Here is a 10576-nt window from a genome sequence, read left to right on the forward strand (position 1 = left end):
AAGGTTACATTGTGATCCCCTAGTCATAAAAGTCTACTTCCGTCACAGCAAATGTATTCAGCACAAAAGGGATGCAATTGGATTGTAGTTAGGGTTTAGTTACTAATTTTCACATTGTATGTCTGTAAGCTAAAAAAAATTAGGGATGCCCCTGAACTTTTCTTCTAGTTCCGCCACTGTATGTATATTATCTAACCACTGAATTTAAAAAAAAATCTATGTGAGATAAACGAAATATATAAATTTATTTGACTTCAAAAAATTATTACCAAAAATTTGGTCTTCAAAAATATCAAGCCACGTCTTTGACAAAACAAATTATTCGGTAGGTGTCCACCTCTTGACCACCTCGTACGTTTTTGTTCGGGACCCTTCTTCTGATACCTACACGTCTTCGAGGAGGTTGCTTGTGTTTGAGGTTCGGGTTAGGTTTTCGAAACACTTTGAGTTTCTGGTATAGATTGTGAAGATTGTGGCGGCCACGAGGATTGTGGAGAATTTTTCGCCGAGGTAGCATTTGCCAGTAAAACATAAAACCCGATATCGGCATTTGCGGGGATAGTGGCGTAGGCATGATCGAATGGTACTCAACCTCACTCATTTGCTTGTTCTTTGGTACGGGTTCTTGGTGGTCAAATAGTTGACGTTGAGCATAGAACGGTGATGGGCTAAACGCATTGAGGTTGTTAGGAAAACATGATGATGAGAGTTTTTTGGTAGAGATTTTATAGTTTTATTAGAAATAGTGTAGTAAAAATGGCTTATATAGGTAAACATGGAATGGTTAATAAATTCTAATATTTATAAATTAAGTGTAAGACCCAGCTTATTTTACCAAATTTAATAACCTAAAAACCTTGCATTTAACGCCAAAATGACGAATTTACAAAAACTTTCATAGTTTAACCCAAAATTAACACAACCTTCGTGTATTGTTGTTACAAACCACATACAAGACAGTAACTACCATTAATTTACATAGTTTCTAACACAAAGTTTGGATGCGGAAGCGTTCTTAAAATGTGTGTGTTCGGTTCGATTCATTTGCTTGATCTTCATCCTTTTTCTTGGTACCTGAGAACTAACATTTAAAACAAGCATTAGTACTAACACTCTTGGTAATTACGTATTCGAATCAGGTCCGAACACGGATTCGAGAAAATGATCAAAACAACTTTTGTCAAACAGGGCTCCACCGTAATTTACGGTGTCACCGTAAATTACGGTGGCTTCTAGTCATTTGGGATCTACCGTAACACAGTAGAGACTCACCGTAAATAATTTCAGGCCACCGTAAATTACGGTACTACCGTAATTTACGGTAGACTCTGCACATCTCTTCCTTGTTTAAAATGCAGTTTTCTTGCTGATTCGCTATGAGTCGAAACAACACAAATTCGCATAAATTGCTGCGCGGCTAGGCTAGTACTTCATACTTGTTTTGGTTTATAACATTACTCAACTATTCTTGAGCGGGCATGCTTACGAAATCAACTTACACCCTAGATTACAAGACATAATATTTGGTTGTTTATACTATTTTCATGCATCGGATATGCACCTTAGCTCCTATATTAAGAACAAGATTTCTTAATTTGGGTATGGTGTTCGTTACACGGCATACTTATCATGTAATTCACGCATTGTGTAATAAGGTCATGCTTCATGCTTATTACCATAACTTGTTTGACCCGTTTGGGTGTTAAACTTACACACCATTTCGGATATGTAAGATTTCATGCATTTTCGCTTGTTTTGACCCATTTACTTGTTTAAGGCACTAATCATATTCGTGACGTATTGGTAAATCTTGGTCGTCGTGTTTCAAAATTGACTACATAAAACTAACAATAAGGTATAATGTAACGAAACGATAAATTTCGTACCTTTAGAGCGCGCCTTTTCCTCGTGATTTCCCCTCGGCTTGTCCGCTAGAGGAACCGGACTCTTTGCCTAGAAAATTCAGTTTTCACAACATGTTTAGAACTCTTTTCATGACCATAATCACATCATTATGGACCATTATCAAATCTGCGTTTTTATCCAAATTTTAACATTTAAGTCCTCACTTAGGCATTTCTACAAACACCTAGCGGGTCAGATTTTTCCACCTTCATAAACAAGTTCGTGACTTTAAGATTTGCCATCAAATTTCACTATAATAGCAATTTTGCATACAATTAGTATCAATACCACTGGAATTACTTCTTATAATGAAATTTATACTAGGATTACACTCAAAATCCTAATATTCATCATCAACATACAAAACCCATAACTTAACATTTATGGATTCATGGAATTTTCCTGAATTAGGGCATGATTTCACATATAGTTGTCTAGGTTTTAACCCTAGACACTATTTCATCTTTAATCTAACTAATTACTATCATGCATCAAATAAATTTCAGATTTTGCTAGATTCATGAGAATTTCAAGTAGTGAATTCTCACAAAATTTTACATACCTCTAGACCCTCTCGCGATGAGGAACACGATTCTAAGCTCGGATTTTGTTTTGGTTAGGATTTGAGCCTTCAATTTGCAAGAAATGGTGATGTTAGGGTTTTGGATATGGGGGTCGCCCCTTTTCTCTGCTTCTGTCGACCAGACCACCAATTTTTGGTGTGTTTGGTTTTGATTTTGTTACTATTAGTAATAAGAGTTTCATTTTTGACAAGTTTAGTCCCTTGACTACCATTTTCTCTAGTTTCAAGTATTTTAACCATAATATGAGTTATTTCTAGACTAGAACTTAACTAGGTTAAGTTCTTAATTGGTAATTTCTTGTTTATTAATTCCTTGAACTTTATAATATACGGGTTTACGTTTTTGGGGTGTTACAAGTCCACCCCCCTTAAAAGGGGTTTCGTCCCCGAAACCGAATTACGTACCAAATAATGTAGGGTAGAGACGCCGCATCTCCTCTTCGGATTCCCAAGTAGTGTCTGACCCTTTTCTGTGGTCCCACTTAACCTTGACTTGATTTATCACTTTGTTCCTCAAGCTTTTCTCTTTACGATCTAAAATCACAATCGGTTTCACTGCATAGTTGAGACTGTTATCCACCTCGATATCATCGTAGTGGACATGAGTGGTCTCGTCGGCCAAACATTTCCGGAGATGTGATACGTGAAATGTGTTATGAATCCCACTCAATTCTTCGGGTAATTCAAGTCGATAAGCTACCTTACCAACTCGTTCAATGATTCTAAATGGCCCAATGAATCTCGGGCTCAACTTTCCCCTTTTTCGGAATCTAATAATACCCTTCCATGGGGAAACCTTTAGCATGACCATATCGCCAACTTGGAACTCGATTGGCCTATTTCTTTTGTCTGCGTATGCCTTTTGTCGGTCTTGAGCCGCCTTTAAATGTGTCCGAACTATGTCAATTTTCGCATTTGTAGCTCGGATTACATCAGTTGGTGCTAGCCCTCGCGGGCCCACCTCTCCCCAACATACCGGAGTCCGACACTTTCTGCCATATAATAGCTCATACGGGGCCATTTTAATGCTCGCGTGATAGCTATTATTATACGCGAATTCGACCAAGGGTAAATGGACATCCCAACTACCCCCAAAGTCAATAATGCAAGCCCGTAGCATATCACCCAATGTTTGTATTGTTCTTTCGCTCTGCCCATCCGTTTGTGGATGGTAAGCAGTGCTAAGGAACAATTTGGTTCCCATCTGTTCTTGGAATTCACGCCAGAATTTCGAGGTAAACCGAGTATCTCTGTCTGATACAATGGATATCGGTACCCCATGCCTTGCTATGATTTCATTGGTGTATACCTCCGACATTTTCTCAGATGTATAGGTTTCACGAATCGGAATAAAGTGGGCGCTTTTAGTTAACCTATCCACGACCACCCAAATAGCGTCAAAACCACGACTTGTTTTAGGTAGTTTAGTCAATATGTCCATCGTGATTTGCTCCCATTTCCAAACCGGAATTTCTAACGGTTGGAGCTTACCATACGGCTTTTGGTGTTCCGCTTTGACTTGTAGGCATGTCAAGCATTTTTCCACATATTTCACAGTGTCTCGCTTCATTCCGGGCCACCAATAGTTTTGCTTCAAGTCATGATACATTTTGGTCGCCCCCGGGTGAATGGAATAACGGGATTTATGAGCTTCATCAAGGAGAAGCTTCTTAACACCACATGTGTTGGGGACCCAGATTCTATTAAAACGAGTTCTTAGGCCGTGACTGCCCACTTCAAGGTCTTTAACTTGACCAATAATTCTTTCCTTTTTCCAGTTTTCCGCCTTTACAGCTTCATCTTGTGCTTCTCGAATTCGTTCTAGTAAACTTGAAGTCACAACCAGTTGCATTGATCGTACCCGTATCGGGGCATAATCTGTTTTGCGACTCAGCGCATCGGCAACTACATTGGCCTTACCGGGGTGGTAATGTATTTCGCAGTCATAGTCCTTGACGGTTTCTAACCACCGCCTTTGCCGCATGTTTAATTCCTTCTGGTCGAAGAAATATTTCAAGCTTTTATGGTCGGTAAAGATTGTAAACTTTACTCCGTACAAGTAATGTCTCCATATCTTTAAGGCAAACACCACCGCCGCCAATTCTAAGTCGTGAACCGGATATTTATTTTCATGAATCTTCAATTGCCTCGAGGCATAGGCGATGACCTTGCCTCGTTGCATTAACACGCATCCGAGCCCCAATTGAGAAGCGTCCGAGTAAACCACCATGTCTTCAGTCCCTTCCAGTAAGGTCAGTACCGGAGCGTGGGTCAACTTTTCCTTGAGTGTTTGGAAAGCTTCCTCTTGCTTAATGCCCCACACAAACTTTTCCTCCTTACGAGTTAATTTGGTCAAGGGTAAGGCAATTTTGGAGAAATCCTGTATGAATCTCCGATAGTATCCCGCAAGCCCTAAAAAGCTTCGGATTTCCGAGGGATTTCTTGGAGGGCTCCATTTTGTCACAGCTTCTATCTTTGACGGATCTACTAGTACTCCATCAGCACTAATAAGATGCCCAAGAAACTGTACTTCCCGTAACCAGAAAGCACACTTCGTGAATTTTGCATACAGCTTCTCTCGTCTAAGTGTGTCTAATATCTCCCGCAAATGACACACGTGCTCGGCTTCACTCTTTGAATATACCAGAATGTCGTCGATAAATACAATTACCGACTTATCTAGCATGGGTTTGCAAACCCGGTTCATGAGGTCCATGAAAGCCGCGGGCGCATTGGTCAATCCGAAAGGCATTACGAGGAATTCATAATGCCCGTACCTCGTACGGAAAGCCGTTTTGGGTACGTCCTCCTCCTTGACTTTCAATTGGTGATAACCGGATCGGAGATCAATTTTGGAAAACCAACTTGCTCCTTGCAGTTGGTCGAATAAATCGTCGATTCTTGGAAGTGGGTATCGATTCTTCACCGTGAGTTTGTTTAACTCCCGGTAATCGATACACATGCGCATACTGCCATCTTTCTTTTTCACGAATAAGACTGGTGCGCCCCACGGAGACACACTCGGTCGGATAAATCTCTTGTCAAGAAATTCCTGAATTTGAGACATCAATTCTTGTAACTCCGACGGTGCAAGTCGGTATGGCGCCTTGGCCACGGGTTTCGCGCCCGGAATCAACTCGATTCCGAACTCTACCTCCCATTCTGGCGGTATCCCCGGTAGTTCTTCCGGAAACACGTCTTCATAATCTCGCACGACTGGTACATCCCCAATTTTGAGGAGTTCCTTTTCCGTTTCGCTCGCATATACCATAAAGGCCTTGCATCCATGTTTCATGAGTTTGCGAGCTTCTAGCATTGAGCATATCACCGGGTTACCTCCCTTTTCTCCATATATTGTAACTTGCTTTCCGCTAGGAGAAGTTAGTTTTATTTCCTTTCGGAAACAAACCACTTTTGCGTGGTAACGGGATAGCCAATCCATTCCCACTACCACTTGGAATTCTCCCATCGACATCGGGATCAAGTCTATTGCATATTCCTCGTCATCAATATTCATCGTGCAGTTTTTACATACATCACAGACAATAAAGCTTTTATTATTACCTATCTCTACCTCTAAAGGCATAGGCAATTTTGTTAGAACAAATGAGGGGTGTCGAATAAACCCATATGAAACAAAGGATTTATTCGCACCAGTATCAAATAACACACGTGCGGGAATTGAATTTATAGTGAATATACCTGAGACCACGTCAGGTTCGACCTTTGCTTCAGCAGCGGTCAATTGAAAGGATCTTGCTTTGGCTTTTGCGGCTTCACCTTTTGAATCTTGCCCTTCATTCTTTCCCGCCAATTCTGGGCACTCTGATCTTTTGTGACCCGTTCGGTAACAGTTATAACAAACGGTCACTTTTTCCGGGCATGATATAGCCATATGTCCCGTTTTTCGACATATAGGACATGGCTTATCCTTGAAGCGACATTCACCTTTGTGATTCTTGCCGCAGATTTTGCAACTTGGCGTACCGCTCTTTGCGTCTGATTTCTTTGATGTTTCATTCGTTCTTGCCTTCTTGGTAGGGCTTGGATTTATATCCTGTGCCCTTCGTTCACCCCGCTCTATACTCTTCTTCAACTCAATCTCCCTTTCCCGAGCAGCATTGACAATCTCGGTAAGGGTCTCATACTTTGAAGGGGTTATGAACTCCCTGTATTCAGCGCTCAGCATGTTATGGTAGTAATAGACTTTCTGTTCTTCGTTCGTGATCAGATCATCACAGAACTTCATTTTGTCCATAAACACCCCCGTGATCTTGTCTATGGATTCACCCTTGTGTCTGAGTTGCATGAACTCTTCCTTAATCTTGTTTATAACCGCTTTGGGGCTATGGTGTTTAAGAAACGGCGTCTTAAACTCCTCCCACATCATGGCCTTAGCCGCTTCGTTTCCAATCTCTTTCTTCTTGTTATCCCACCAATCCTTCGCTTGACCTCTTAATTGACCCGTACCATAAGCTACGTAGTCATTTTCATCACAATGTGTTCTCTCGAACACTCCCTCGATATCGCCTATCCATCGCTGACACACGATTGGATCAACTTCCCCATTATAGATAGGCGGTTTACAAGCTATGAATTCCTTGTATGAACAAGGTTTTCGTTCCCCGGATTTTTCCTTTGCTAGATTTGAATTATCTTCCAGCTTCTTGATTCTTTCTTCTACCACTGATAAAACCGTATTTTGGATTTTATCAATGAAATTCGACAAGCTGTTTTCGATCGCCTTTCCAACTTCTTCGGCAATCACTATTCTCATCTGTTCGGTGACTCTTGGCACCGCATCTCCGTCACCTCCGCTTGCCATCTTTGATACTGAAATGTTTACATATATCGTTAAACATTTCATTTGTAATACATGTTTTACTTGTTTTGATTTGATCAAGTTCGCAACTTGACTCAATCATTCTTGTCTCATGCTTTTCTCGTGTTTGAGTGTGCTTACACACTCTTGATTCTATTATTCTTGTTTCATGCTTTTCTCGTGTTTGAGTGTGCTTACACACTCTTTTCCATGTATATTCGTTTGTGAATTATTTCTATACTTCTAAATTCTACTTAAGCAATAACTCTTACCGGATGTTGATCAAGCTTGAACCGAACACTTATTGGCAACCTTAAGCTCTGATTACCAACTTGTAAGACCCAGCTTATTTTACCAAATTTAATAACCTAAAAACCTTGCATTTAACGCCAAAATGACGACTTTACAAAAACTTTCATAGTTTAACCCAAAATTAACACAACCTTCGTGTATTGTTGTTACAAACCACATACAAGACAGTAACTACCATTAATTTACATAGTTTCTAACACAAAGTTTGGATGCGGAAGCGTTCTTAAAATGTGTGTGTTCGGTTCGATTCATTTGCTTGATCTTCATCCTTTTTCTTGGTACCTGAGAACTAACATTTAAAACAAGCATTAGTACTAACACTCTTGGTAATTACGTATTCGAATCAGGTCCGAACACGGATTCGAGAAAATGATCAAAACAACTTTTGTCAAACAGGGCTCCACCGTAATTTACGGTGTCACCGTAAATTACGGTGGCTTCTGGTCATTTGGGATCTACCGTAACACAGTAGAGACTCACCGTAAATAATTTCAGGCCACCGTAAATTACGGTACTACCGTAATTTACGGTAGACTCTGCACATCTCTTCCTTGTTTAAAATGCAGTTTTCTTGCTGATTCGCTATGAGTCGAAACAACACAAATTCGCATAAATTGCTGCGCGGCTAGGCTAGTACTTCATACTTGTTTTGGTTTATAACATTACTCAACTATTCTTGAGCGGGCATGCTTACGAAATCAACTTACACCCTAGATTACAAGACATAATATTTGGTTGTTTATACTATTTTCATGCATCGGATATGCACCTTAGCTCCTATATTAAGAACAAGATTTCTTAATTTGGGTATGGTGTTCGTTACACGGCATACTTATCATGTAATTCACGCATTGTGTAATAAGGTCATGCTTCATGCTTATTACCATAACTTGTTTGACCCGTTTGGGTGTTAAACTTACACACCATTTCGGATATGTAAGATTTCATGCATTTTCGCTTGTTTTGACCCATTTACTTGTTTAAGGCACTAATCATATTCGTGACGTATTGGTAAATCTTGGTCGTCGTGTTTCAAAATTGACTACATAAAACTAACAATAAGGTATAATGTAACGAAACGATAAATTTCGTACCTTTAGAGCGCGCCTTTTCCTCGTGATTTCCCCTCGGCTTGTCCGCTAGAGGAACCGGACTCTTTGCCTAGAAAATTCAGTTTTCACAACATGTTTAGAACTCTTTTCATGACCATAATCACATCATTATGGACCATTATCAAATCTGCGTTTTTATCCAAATTTTAACATTTAAGTCCTCACTTAGGCATTTCTACAAACACCTAGCGGGTCAGATTTTTCCACCTTCATAAACAAGTTCGTGACTTTAAGATTTGCCATCAAATTTCACTATAATAGCAATTTTGCATACAATTAGTATCAATACCACTGGAATTACTTCTTATAATGAAATTTATACTAGGATTACACTCAAAATCCTAATATTCATCATCAACATACAAAACCCATAACTTAACATTTATGGATTCATGGAATTTTCCTGAATTAGGGCATGATTTCACCTATAGTTGTCTAGGTTTTAACCCTAGACACTATTTCATCTTTAATCTAACTAATTACTATCATGCATCAAATAAATTTCAGATTTTGCTAGATTCATGAGAATTTCAAGTAGTGAATTCTCACAAAATTTTACATACCTCTAGACCCTCTCGCGATGAGGAACACGATTCTAAGCTCGGATTTTGTTTTGGTTAGGATTTGAGCCTTCAATTTGCAAGAAATGGTGATGTTAGGGTTTTGGATATGGGGGTCGCCCCTTTTCTCTGCTTCTATCGACCAGACCACCAATTTTTGGTGTGTTTGGTTTTGATTTTGTTACTATTAGTAATAAGAGTTTCATTTTTGACAAGTTTAGTCCCTTGACTACCATTTTCTCTAGTTTCAAGTATTTTAACCATAATATGAGTTATTTCTAGACTAGAACTTAACTAGGTTAAGTTCTTAATTGGTAATTTCTTGTTTATTAATTCCTTGAACTTTATAATATACGGGTTTACGTTTTTGGGGTGTTACATTAAGACTATACATAAAAATATAATAAATGACGAACTTTCTTATAGAGATGAAAAGTAGTTGTATCATTAATAGATTAGTTGATTATAGAAGTTAATAAAAATATTAGATTATAAAATAGTTTTATAATTCATATTCATTTGTTAAAATAAACAATAAAAAAAGTTTGTTATTATACTACCAGTTATACACACATCACGCGGCGGAATAACGCCTTTTCTTAACGCCACGTTGCGACGGGTTATTTTGAAAATCCAAACAATGGGAAAACGCACTAAGGTACGATACGGAAAACTAAGTCGCTGTAAAGACATACGCTTAGAAAAACTCATAAAAGAAGTTCAATATTAAAATGTTTAACACTTAGGTGAAGTAACAGAAGGGATACAAAGAAAAGAAACAAAAATAAATAAAAGAAAAAACTAGTAAAAAGACATAAAAAAATCTAGGGTAAATTACACTTTTCGTCCTTTATGTTTGTATCGGATTGCAACGGATACCTTTTAACTTCAATAATTACAGTCACAATCCTTTATTTGTAAAACCCATTACACCATACGTCATTTGACCCTAACCTGATTAAAATTTTTAGTTAAAAAATAGTATGTGCCTTACACATGAGGGTAGATTTATAAATTTACTGGTATATTTAAAATATACTTAAACAAAAAGAGTAATAAAAAATAGCAAATCTATCGAACCCGGGTAGCAAAGATGTGAGTGTAGCAAATACCACTACATCGATAAGTCCTTAACATCTTTTATAAAGTCATTTGAATTTGTATGTATGGACCAAAACGAATGGCTCTGACAGTGGTCATCCCACTTCTTATTGTAGACTCGTGGGTATGGGGCGTAGGTTGTGACGTTAAAGTGAGTTTATTGCCGGCTACATCACTCTGG

At 38.7% G+C, this 10576-nt stretch overlaps 1 long non-coding RNA gene across 3 annotated transcripts; it reads right to left on the minus strand.

Moving 5' to 3' along the window:
* Positions 1-899: 899 nt before the first annotated feature.
* On the minus strand, positions 900-9456 carry LOC110880263. 3 transcript variants are annotated; one of them, XR_002559305.2, is made up of 4 exons: positions 9298-9456; positions 8717-8783; positions 1887-1953; positions 900-1081 (listed from the first exon to the last, which is right to left on the minus strand). It is a non-coding gene; the product is annotated as an uncharacterized LOC110880263 (long non-coding RNA). The 3 variants fall into 3 exon arrangements; XR_002559306.2 differs by lacking the exons at positions 8717-8783; positions 9298-9456 and adding an exon at positions 2468-2602; XR_002559307.2 differs by lacking the exons at positions 900-1081; positions 1887-1953 and adding an exon at positions 7706-7911 and having other exon boundaries at positions 9298-9455.
* Between the last annotated feature and the right edge of the window lie 1120 nt (positions 9457-10576).

Source organism: Helianthus annuus, chromosome 9 (genome assembly GCF_002127325.2).
Source record: "Helianthus annuus cultivar XRQ/B chromosome 9, HanXRQr2.0-SUNRISE, whole genome shotgun sequence".
NCBI lineage: Eukaryota > Viridiplantae > Streptophyta > Magnoliopsida > Asterales > Asteraceae > Helianthus > Helianthus annuus.